At 36.2% G+C, this 10,790-nt stretch overlaps 1 pseudogene; it reads left to right on the top strand.

Moving 5' to 3' along the window:
• Positions 1-15: 15 nt before the first annotated feature.
• LOC125812712 (AT-rich interactive domain-containing protein 5-like) lies at positions 16-2,750 on the top strand (annotated as a pseudogene).
• Positions 2,751-10,790: the final 8,040 nt, after the last annotated feature.

The following is a 10,790-nucleotide window of genomic DNA, read 5'->3' on the forward strand; positions in this document are numbered from 1 at the left end:
AAGTGGTTACAAATTTTTGCATCAGGAAGCGCAGTAAGAGATTCAGTTGCTCGTTTTAGGATAGGTTGGTAGGAGCAACACCTTCTTGGTTATGGTGAGGTTGCGGAGCCAATTGTGAAGGTGTGCTGCTGAATCCTTGTAGAGGTCTTTGAGCATTGATTTTCTTAAGTTTGATCCTGTCTATTGCCATGTACAAGTAATTTTGGTGTTTTTCATCTTTTATAGGACATGAGTGCCTACAATACGCCAAATCGTGTGAAGAGCTTAAAAACTACTGGTAAGATTGTTCGTCATTCTTTGCCAACTTGACTTGTTCATATATCTCTATCATTGAGATGTTTTCTCCTCACCATTTCCCAATATGAAGTATGGCACTCTCCAAAACATTGGCGTTTAGTGGCTGTTACTTAACACCGTAACTATATCAGGATAATCATTCGAGAACTTTAGTTTTTGTTTTAACTCATAATCTATCAAAAAGGAATAGTGACCGCAACAGAGATTCTTGTTGTATTTAGGTTCTCTGAAGCACCAGGGACAAAATGAAGCGGGGCACCCAATCAAAGCTGTAGAACATCTAAGCGGTAAGTCGTACTTTATCTTGATCCTTTCATCTAATGGTTTTATCTCTCAAGTCAATCTTAAGTTATTTTGATGAAATCTAGAATGTTTCATTGCAAATGCTAGTGGTAATGAAACTGCATTTGTTTATTTAATCCTAATAAGTTCTTTCGTCGCCTATCGGATTGGTCTTTGAATTTCTTTCAATTTCAACTCATGTTAGTATGTTTACTTTAGCTCTGATGCTCTCTAGTAGTCTATTAGTCTTGTTAGACTTACATGTTAATAGAAAATATAGAGAATTTATAGTGCTAGAGAAACTAAAAACTTTATAATATTGGATTCTGGACGTTGCAAATGGCTAGGGTAAATATCGCTCCAGTGTAATAGCCAGGAAACCAATCATGTGAGGTAAACTACACTAGCATGCCCCATGACAAGTTCAACTGAGAAAGTATGCAGGGAGTTTCGAACCTGAGACCCCCATTTGGGAGATCCCCTGTTCAACTAACTTGGTCACCATTGTAGGTGTTGTAGAGAAATTATTGTGTAGGTTATCCACTTTTGTATACATTGCCACTGATAGTTTGTTTTCTTGGAGTAAGCAATGTATCTACTTTTTTGGGTTGCATGCTGCAGGCAAAATCAACTTCCTTAAAATGTAATCCGACAATCATTGGGATTAGGAACCGTCAGGCTGTGGACATCGCTCACATGCATTCTCTTACTTTTGATCTCTCTAGTTTATTATTCTTCTCAAGACCAACTTCGTAGTGAATAGGATTACTACAGAATAGAAAACACTTACTATTGTTAGAAATTTGAATACCAGGAACTTCAAATTATACACCAACAGTTTTTTTCGCCAAAAAGAAAAAAGAGTACTAGTAACTTCAGTAGTATTTCTCTATCTCTCTCAGTTTTTGGTTCCTCCATTTCAGATGTAAAGATAAATTGCTTTCCATTCGCCAGGTTAGATGTCCAAGTTGTTGATGTTGGACCCCCTGTTGATTGGGTGAAAATCAATGTTCGTGAAACAGTAAGTTCCTCTCAGAAGTAAGAATTAAGAACCTCTAGATTATGCATTCCATTTCTCTCATGTGATTTGTAATGAATTTATGCAAACATGATGATTCTTTTGAGGTCTATGCACTGGTGCCTGGTTTTTACGAGATGAGGTATAATACCAATCGCACTACTTGTTTCCATCAAGTGCATTCAATTTGTTTTCTGGTGTGTACTCTCATGATTTATTTTATCAAAAGTATAATCAACATGGACTTGTTCATGTGTTTGTGTTATTGCTTGGAATCATTGAGTTTCTCTTTTTGGCAATTGGTGTTTGGGTTAAGGTTAAGTTTTCAGTGTTAGGTTCATCTCATTGAAAGGACAAAACAACCTTCTAATAGATGGTGTTAATATTTTATTTTTTATAAGTTCATTATTCAAACTTTATAAAAAGATATGCATCTCCAAAAAATCTGGTGTTTATATTTTATTTTTTATGTTTGCACTGTTGTAACTTCCGACGGCGACTTAAATAATCTGCTAGCTTTTACAAACTTGTATTTTACTATTTTAGTGAGTCATTTCATTTTTTCTGTAAAAATTTTCCGAAAAGGTAATGATTTAGCATCATAAGACCACATAATAATTGTTTCAACTTGTGTTACTTTTGCCTTTTGTTTTCGTCTTTTTACACCATCTCAAAGCTCTAATGCCCTTATTTCATGGTAAACATAGGTACGGGTTCAATCTGATCCAGTTGGTCGCCTAGTCATTACCGATTAGCCAAACCAACTTGACAATCTTTGGGGTGTTACTGGCTTCAAGAAGGTAGACACCTAGCTATTTATTTTACTCATTTTGACTTTGATAGAGTAATTCAATCTTTGCCTTACTTGCATATTTTTAGATTGGTAAAGAGAAACTGTCATGCAGAAAACTTGATATTTCTTCAATGGATCTGAAAACTATATCGTTGTTACGTTTCTATTTGTTGATTACAACAACCTAAGAAGTCTACAACAATCAAAAGGTTATCCATTTGTAAGTTGGCCTGACAATTTTTTTTTCTTTTTCAGGTGGTCACCTTACCTGCTAGAATTGATCAACTTCGCACGAACGTTGTTGCCAGCCTTCATGGGTGTCTTCATGTTCATGTGCCCTTTGCGCAGCAAAATCTTTGAGTTGACAACGCAGGAGTATTGGTAGTTGGCCAACATTGTGAATGTTTGGTTATAGTTGTTTAGTTGTTGTTGTTGATGATACTGTGGGCCAAAAACTTTGAATTGGCCTAGATAACAAAGGAGGTATTTCGGCTTCAGCCACCCTAGTAGAAACTTAGATTGCTTTTCAAAGATAGATGGATGTCTGATGAATAGTGCCGGCAAAATGAACCCATATTTTGGTAACCCGCCCATATTTTAATGTGTTGGGTGTGTGGTTTTTTATATGGGTAAAATATGGGTTGATACCCATATTTAACCCATAAAAATATGGATAAAATATGGGTAAACTATGGGTAAAATATGGATTAGCCAAATGGGTTAGGCTCTCAACTTTTATTCACTCAAAATTCATGATATCACTAAAAATATTGTATCTTTTCTTCCTTTTAATATGTCTTGTATAAAACTAATTATTCTTCTCTATAATTGAAAAGATTGAAGTCTTTGGCTCTCCAAAAAATCATATATATATATAAACGAGAACCTTAGGCCCGCCTACGTGGTGGCACCACAAACCAGAATTCACTTTTAATTTATTTATTTCCAATACTAGCCTTCCTCTTTCATGAAAAGTTGTGCATTTACGAAAAGTTGTGACTTTTATGAAAAGTTGTGACTTTAATGAAGAGTTGCGACTTTCATGAAAAGGTGTGACTTTTACGAAAAGTTACAACTTTATGAAAAGATGCGACTTTAATGAAGAGTTGCGACTTTTATGAAAAGTTCTGACTTTTATGAAAGGTTGTGACCTTTCTGAAGGGTTGCAACTTTTCCAAATAGTTGTAACCTTTCCGATAAGGCACAATAAATATTTGTTCACACTACCATCTGTTGTCTATAAATAGAGGGCTTCTTCTTCTTCTTCTTCTTCACAATTAAGTTTTTGTGTACTTTACTGATGTTGAGTGACTCAGTGACACCATTGCTTATGTTACAGATCTTTGTATGTATTTGTACAATCATTAATAATTTATGCTTATGTTATGAAGGATAAATGATAAGACTTAATAATTTTCATTTTCCTTTACATTATTAATCTTTTATATAAGATAATATAGTGTTTAGTTTCAGTGACTAATAGATTTTAAGTATTATTTTATGTATTCCGTGATAATAAATTCCCGCATGAAGCGCGGGTAATTTTACTAGTATGTATATTAAATGTACATTTATTTTGTTAATTATAATTATATATAAGAGTATATGATGAATCAAGAGAACCTGAATACAACAAGAAGTTTTGCTGCGGTCACTAATCCTTTTTGATAAGAGTATGAGTTAAAGCAAAAACTAAAGTTCTCGGATGATGATCCTGATATAGTTACAGTGTTAACTAACAGATCGAAAGTTTTGGAGAGTGCTAGACTTCATATAGGGAAATGATGAGGAGAAAACAGCTCAATGATAGAGATATATGAAGAAGTAAAGTTGGCAAAGAATTAACGAACAATCTTACCAGTATTTTTGATGCTCTTTGCACGCTTTGGCGTATTGTTGGCATTCATGTCCTATAAAAGATGAAAAACACTAAAATTACTTGTACATGGCAATAGACAAGATCAAACTTAAGAAAATCAATGCCCAAAGACCTCTACAAGGATTCAGCAGCAAACCTTTACAATTGGCTCAGCAACCTCACCATAACCAAGAAGGTGTTGCTCCTGCCAACCTAACCTACAACGAGCAGCTGAATCTCTTACTGCCCTTCCTCATGCACAAATTTGGTAACCACTTCCCTGCAGAATTACTTAAAAATTTTCATTTTTGTATATATATATATGCATATACTACATGGCTACATTAGTTGATTCTACATTTAGATGAAGTAAAGACCAACTCCATAACCTAATTCTTATCAAAACAAAATGTCCATCAACAATTTCACGATAAAAAGTCAGGAAAGTTCTGGTAAGAAATTTAGATCGGAAGCAAAATTAGTCACGCCGGAGAGTAGATTAAGACCTCTAACATTTGGAAGCTTCCTCACAACTCAATTTCAAACTATTGCAGAGGACGATGGAGATGAATCCGATTATAGGACTGCTCAACTGGAGCCATATGAAACTAGGTCATACCAAGCAGCTCGAAGGCTACAATTTCCGAAAGAGGACTCCTTAGCTCAGCTGACACCGCTGGGAAGCCGGCTGATGAGCGAAAAAGGGAGGTGAAGCAAGATAAAGTGTTATCTTATGTACTATCCAGCTCTAAGGAAGGAAAAAGTTATGTGAGTATTGAACAACAAGACTTTATAGAACAAGTAGATTACTCGAAGTCAACCTTAATTGGGTATGTTATCAATGATACCCCATATATGAAAACAATGGAAAATTTCGTTGTGCACAATTAGAAGTACGTGAAAAAACCCCAGATCTTGTTACATGATGATGGATACCTTCTTTTTAGATTCGATATTGTTGAAGAACGAGACACAGTAATGCAAGATGGTCCTTATACGTATTTCAACAAACCCTTTGTGTTGCAGAACTGGGATATAGATATTGAATTCAATCCTGATTGTATCACTACTATACCCTTGTGGATTACTTTTCCAAGGCTACCGGTAGGGTATTGGTGTAGTGAAGTTTTGAGCAAGGTTGCGAGTGCAATAGGGAAACCTTTATACACTGATAGATTTACTGCTACAATGGCTAAAATTTCGTACGCCAAAGTTCTTGTTTGAACAGATGTATCACAACCTCTGTTGGATTCCATAGAAATTGTGACGCCAATAGAATCCTTCTAGCAGGCAGTGGAATATGATTGGTGTTCGAAGTTTTGCACTGAATGTATGAAATTTGGGCATTGTGCTGAAGTATGTTGGACTAAGGTTGAGGGAAAGCAAGCTGAGGAAAAGCAAGAAGAACCTTAATTTCAGGAGGTTAAGAAGAAGACACGCAGAAACAAAAGACAAAAAAGCTCCACAACCAAGATATGACTAGAAGGCTAGAGGGAGAATTGTACAGACGAAGCCAGTTGCTAGCAAACTAGACAGGGAGGAAGGAAAAGGGGCTAATTCTGATCCTGTAGGCTCAGGACAAGGTATTACTCCGAATTCGATGCAAGTGCAGGCAAAGGTACAAATCACAAATAGTTATAACGTTCTCCAGGAAGATAGAGATCCTGGGGGTACTCACAACCCTCAATGATCATCTCTACATAGAACATAAGAGGGCTTAACCAGCCCTTAAAAAAGAAAGAGCTGAGACTTTTTCTGGATAAGAATAAGGTAGATGCTATGGGAGTTGTTGAAACTAGAGTAAAAGTTCACAAAGCTGGGAATATTTTGCAGAAAATGGTGCCTGATTGGAAGTATTGTCTAAACTATCCTATGGTTTATAATGGTAGAGTATGGTTACTATGGAAAGATCATATACAAGTAAATGTATTGGTTATTCATGAGGAATTCATCCAGTGTAAAATTTTAGACACAACTAGTCCCTTCTCAGCCTACTTTACTGTTGTTTACGACAAGAATGAAAGTCAGTAAAGAGATGACCTATAGAGAGAATTCGTAAAGATTGGGCGGGGGGTACTATCTAAGAGTCTTGGTTGGTAAGTGGTGATTTTAACAATGTTTTAACTACTGATGACATGTTAGGCTAGACAAAAGCTTTCCAAGATTGTATTGTTACTCTTCAACTTACAACACTAAAGCAAATAGAATGACACTTCACTTTCTGTAATAAACAACATGGTGTTTATCGAGTTTATTCCAAAATTGATTGGGTCCAGGGGAACTTTCAGTGGATAATGGATTATGGACACGTAGAAGCAAAGTTCTTGAATCGAGGAGTATGTGATCACTCCCCAATTCTCATTCAGGTGAATACAAGACCTCCATCCACACCAAAACCTTTTAGATTGTTTAAAACTATTCTATATCATCCAGATTTCTCTAGAATATTATCAGTCGTTTGGAGTGGCAAGGTTGCTGGTACAAGAATGTTTCAGTTGTGGAGCAAGCTTAAAGCACTAAAAATGGGCTTGAAGGATCTCAACGCCTACATGGCATCCTATACCCATGAAATACAACATGCTAGACAGAGTCTAGAGGTGATCTAGAGTCAAATTGCAGCACAACCCCTCAACACTGACTTGCTTGAGCAGGAACAAATGGTATTAAATGAAATTAGGAAGTGGAGTGGAGTGGAGGAACATGTTCTCAAACAGAAATCCAGAGTAAACTGGACAGTTGGTGGAGAGGCCAACACCAAATATTTCCATGCCCAAATAAAGATAAGGATTAGTAGGAATGCTATTAATTCTATTTACAATGCTAATGGGGTTAAATTGCAGGAACCTGCACTTGTGGAGGAGAAATCATCTCCTTCTTCTCCAGCCTTATGGGTACAACAATTGAAGACCTTCCAAGTCCAAATGTAAAGGTCATAAGGAAGGGTCCTTGCCTATCCTATTAACAAATTTGCCTGCTCATAGTTCTAGTCACAAACAAAGAGATAATTGAGGCAATGGAAGGGATGGCTAAGGATAAAACCCCAGGCATGGATTGTTTCCCAGTGGAGTTCTTCCTGCAGCATTGGTCTACTGTTAAAGATGATGTTATAAATGTTTTTAAAGAGTTATCTAGTACTGGGAAGTTATTGAAAGATGTTAGTGCTACATCTATAACACGTGTGCCTAAGATTGCTACCCTAACCCAAGTGAAAGACTATCGACCTATAGCTTGTTTTTCCACTGTCTATAAGATTATCACCAAGGTCTTGACCAATAGAATTAAACATGTCAATGGAAAGATTGTTAGTCCATCATAATCTACTTCCATTGAAGGGAGAAGCATTATAAATAATATTTTGTTTAGCCATGACGTGTTGAATTAGTACTGAAGGAAAGGCATGTCCCCTAGATGCATTATGAGTGTTGATTTAAGGAAAGCCTATGATTCCATTGAATGGGAATTCCTGAGGAAAGTGCTTGTTGAGTTGGGTTTCCTTTTAAATTCATAACTTGGATAATGGAATGTGTGTCTAGTGTATCTTACTCTTTGATTATCAATAGGGGATTAACAAAATTGTTTCGAGGGAAAAGGGGAATTAGACAAGGAGATCCAATATCTCCTTACCTTTTTGTTTTGGCCATAGAGTACATTCAGAGAGAGTTGGAAGAGATTAAAATTAACAAGGACTTCGAGTATCATCCAAGATTCAAGAAACTTAGGGTAGTTCATATATGTTTTGCAGATGATTTGTTGTTGTTATGCAAAGTTGACCTGAAGTCTATCCAATTACTCCAAAGAGCTTTTCAGAGATTTTCTAAAGCTTTTGGTTTACAAGCCAACAATGAAAAAAGTTCTATATTCATGAGTGGAGTGAAGCCACAATTGAAGCAGACTATCCTTGAAACTTTGGGATATGTAAAAGGGGAAATACCTTTTAAATATTTTGGGGTGCTTGTGTCATCTAAGAAACTAACTATTGGTCAGTGTTTGCCCTTAGTGGAGAAGATTACAGAAAGAATTAGGTGTTGGTCTGCCAAATTGCTTTCATATGCTAGGTGAATTCAACTAATTAAATAAGTCACCTTTGGTATGAAGACTTACCAGGCACAAATATTTGTATTACCCAAAAGAATCTTGAAAATGATAGAGGGAGTGTGCATAACTTATTTGTGGACCTGCTCAGTAATAAGGTCAAGGAAGGATCTTGTTTCGTGGGAAAAACTCTGCCTTCCAAAGGCTGCCAAAGGTCTGAATATTATAAATTTGAGTTTGTGGAACACTACTGCAATATTGAAACTGTTGTGCGCTATTCATGAAAAAAAAGATTGTTTGTGGATAAGATGGGTACATATCTACTTTATGAATGATGAATCTGTAGAGAACTGCATTATTCCAGCTAGTGCTACTTAATTGGATTGTAAGGAAAATTTTGGAGTCAAGGAAGTACTTAGAAACTTGTTCTTCCCAAGGACATCTTGATGTTAAGCTGAATGAAGTGGCTGAAGAATGCAGATTTTCTATTAGAAAGATGTATCTTAAGCTCATGCCTACCCACCCAAAAGTTCCCTGGAAGAGTATTGCACTACAACAAAACATCCATCCTAGACATAAGTTCATATTGTGGCTAGCATCCTAGAGAAGATTAGCAATTGTAGAGAGACTTCAGAAATTTGGTATTCATGTGGCTCTAGATTGTGCTTTTTATGGTACAACTTTTGAATCCTTTGAACATCTTTACTTCGAATGTTAGAGTCACTAGAGCTTTATGGCACAAGTTATTGGTGTGGCTGGGGATCAACAGAACCATTGGAAGCTGGCAAGATGAACTAGACTGGGTTACTATTTGGGCAAGGAAGAAAATACGGAAGGGTGCAATAATTAGTTGTGTATTTGCTATGCTTGTGTATCTGGTATGGAGAGAACAAATTGCTATTCGATTTCAGTCCAACCTCTATCAAAGTGACAGACTCTGTAAAGAAGTTGCATTGTATATACATGTGAGAGAAAGGGACCTGGCCAAGTGGAAGCATACACTACAAACACAGCTGGATAGACTGCCTCGAAGATGGAACACTACTTTTATTTTGCGTATGCATCCCTAGATTAAATATAGTTGCTACTTTGTAGATCCTTTTGTAAGTTGTCTTTTTTTTTTAGTTGGTTCAATTCTGAGAAGAAATTGGTCAGCAATTGTTTGGTACTGTAATGTTAACTTTTTGGTATTAATAAATGGTCATTTTACCCAAAAAAAAATGCCCACCTTCAGTAAATAATCAAATCAGAAAAGTAAAGTTCATCTAAAGCTTTCTTCCGGATAAAATTTGGTTTTGTTTCATTCAATTTTTTGTTGTACATTTTAATATGATGGTCCAATCTAACAACCCTTCAGAAACATCACTAGAGGCTCATACTAGGAGATTGAGGTCTTTGACAACAATGCGACCAGCGGGAGCATTGAACTACAACGAGACACCCATGTGGGACATACCAGTGTTATACTGATACAACATACCAATATCATTTCTCGTCCAACCCCACTTCTGTGAAGGACTATAATATATGACTGTGCCATCACCATATGGAAAGCTGGTGCTACCAAGCTAGGCTGTATTATTATCTTTCATGTAGTTGATAATGTTTTACATAGATAGGTGGATTGTCTTGATGGATGGTTCTGGCAGGGGGAATCTAGCCCTTGGGATATGGGTTCACGGGACCCCGTGTTTTTTTCATAGCCTGTGTTGGTTAAGAAATGCACAAAGTATTTATAAAAAGTTGATTGTGAACCAAATTATTTTTACATTAACTTGATCATTGTTGGAACCCATAAATTATAAAACCTAGATCTGCCTCTGGACTCCGGTTGAACAATGAATTCACTTTTTGTTATTAGCTACACGTCCTTTTTAGAGAAAGGTAATGTCTTACAAAGCTAGTACTAAGTAAATGTTGTAGTAATTACATGTGAGAAAATAAATCCCTATCCCATTCTTATAGGTATTGTAAGAAACTAAGTATTGATTATGCTTCATTTACAAATTCCTCTTTACACTTTACACCAAAAGAAAGCAAAAGTATGCAATCTGAATTGAGTTAGCGATGTCTTCAAAGCAACTATTGTTCCTTTCCTTCAAAATAGTCGACCATATGCATGTTGGAGTTAGTTTTCTTTTTTTTTAAAAATAGTTATACATTGTGTACAATAACAAATGGAAACTTAAGCTATACATGGGCACAACTATATATGGCCAATCTTAAATCAAGTTACTCCTTACTTAAAAGAAGTCTTTTCCTAGTGGCCCTTATCCCAAAGTAAGGCCATACTGATTTCCATCGAAGTCAACTAAAGAAGGATCTCCATAATCAACTTTGAAAACTTGAGCAAAGTCAAAATACGTCAATGATTCTAACTACTTAGGGTAATAGGCTTCCCCATAGATCACATAACAACAACGTAAACACAGTGTTACCTCATTGTCAACACCCGAAAAACTGGGTGGAAGAGCAATAGGAAGTTGAAGCTCTCCGTTTTGTGTCCTTCA

This window comes from Solanum verrucosum, unplaced genomic scaffold (genome assembly GCF_900185275.1).
Source record: "Solanum verrucosum unplaced genomic scaffold, falcon-dt-bn FXZP01000191.1, whole genome shotgun sequence".
Lineage (NCBI taxonomy): Eukaryota > Viridiplantae > Streptophyta > Magnoliopsida > Solanales > Solanaceae > Solanum > Solanum verrucosum.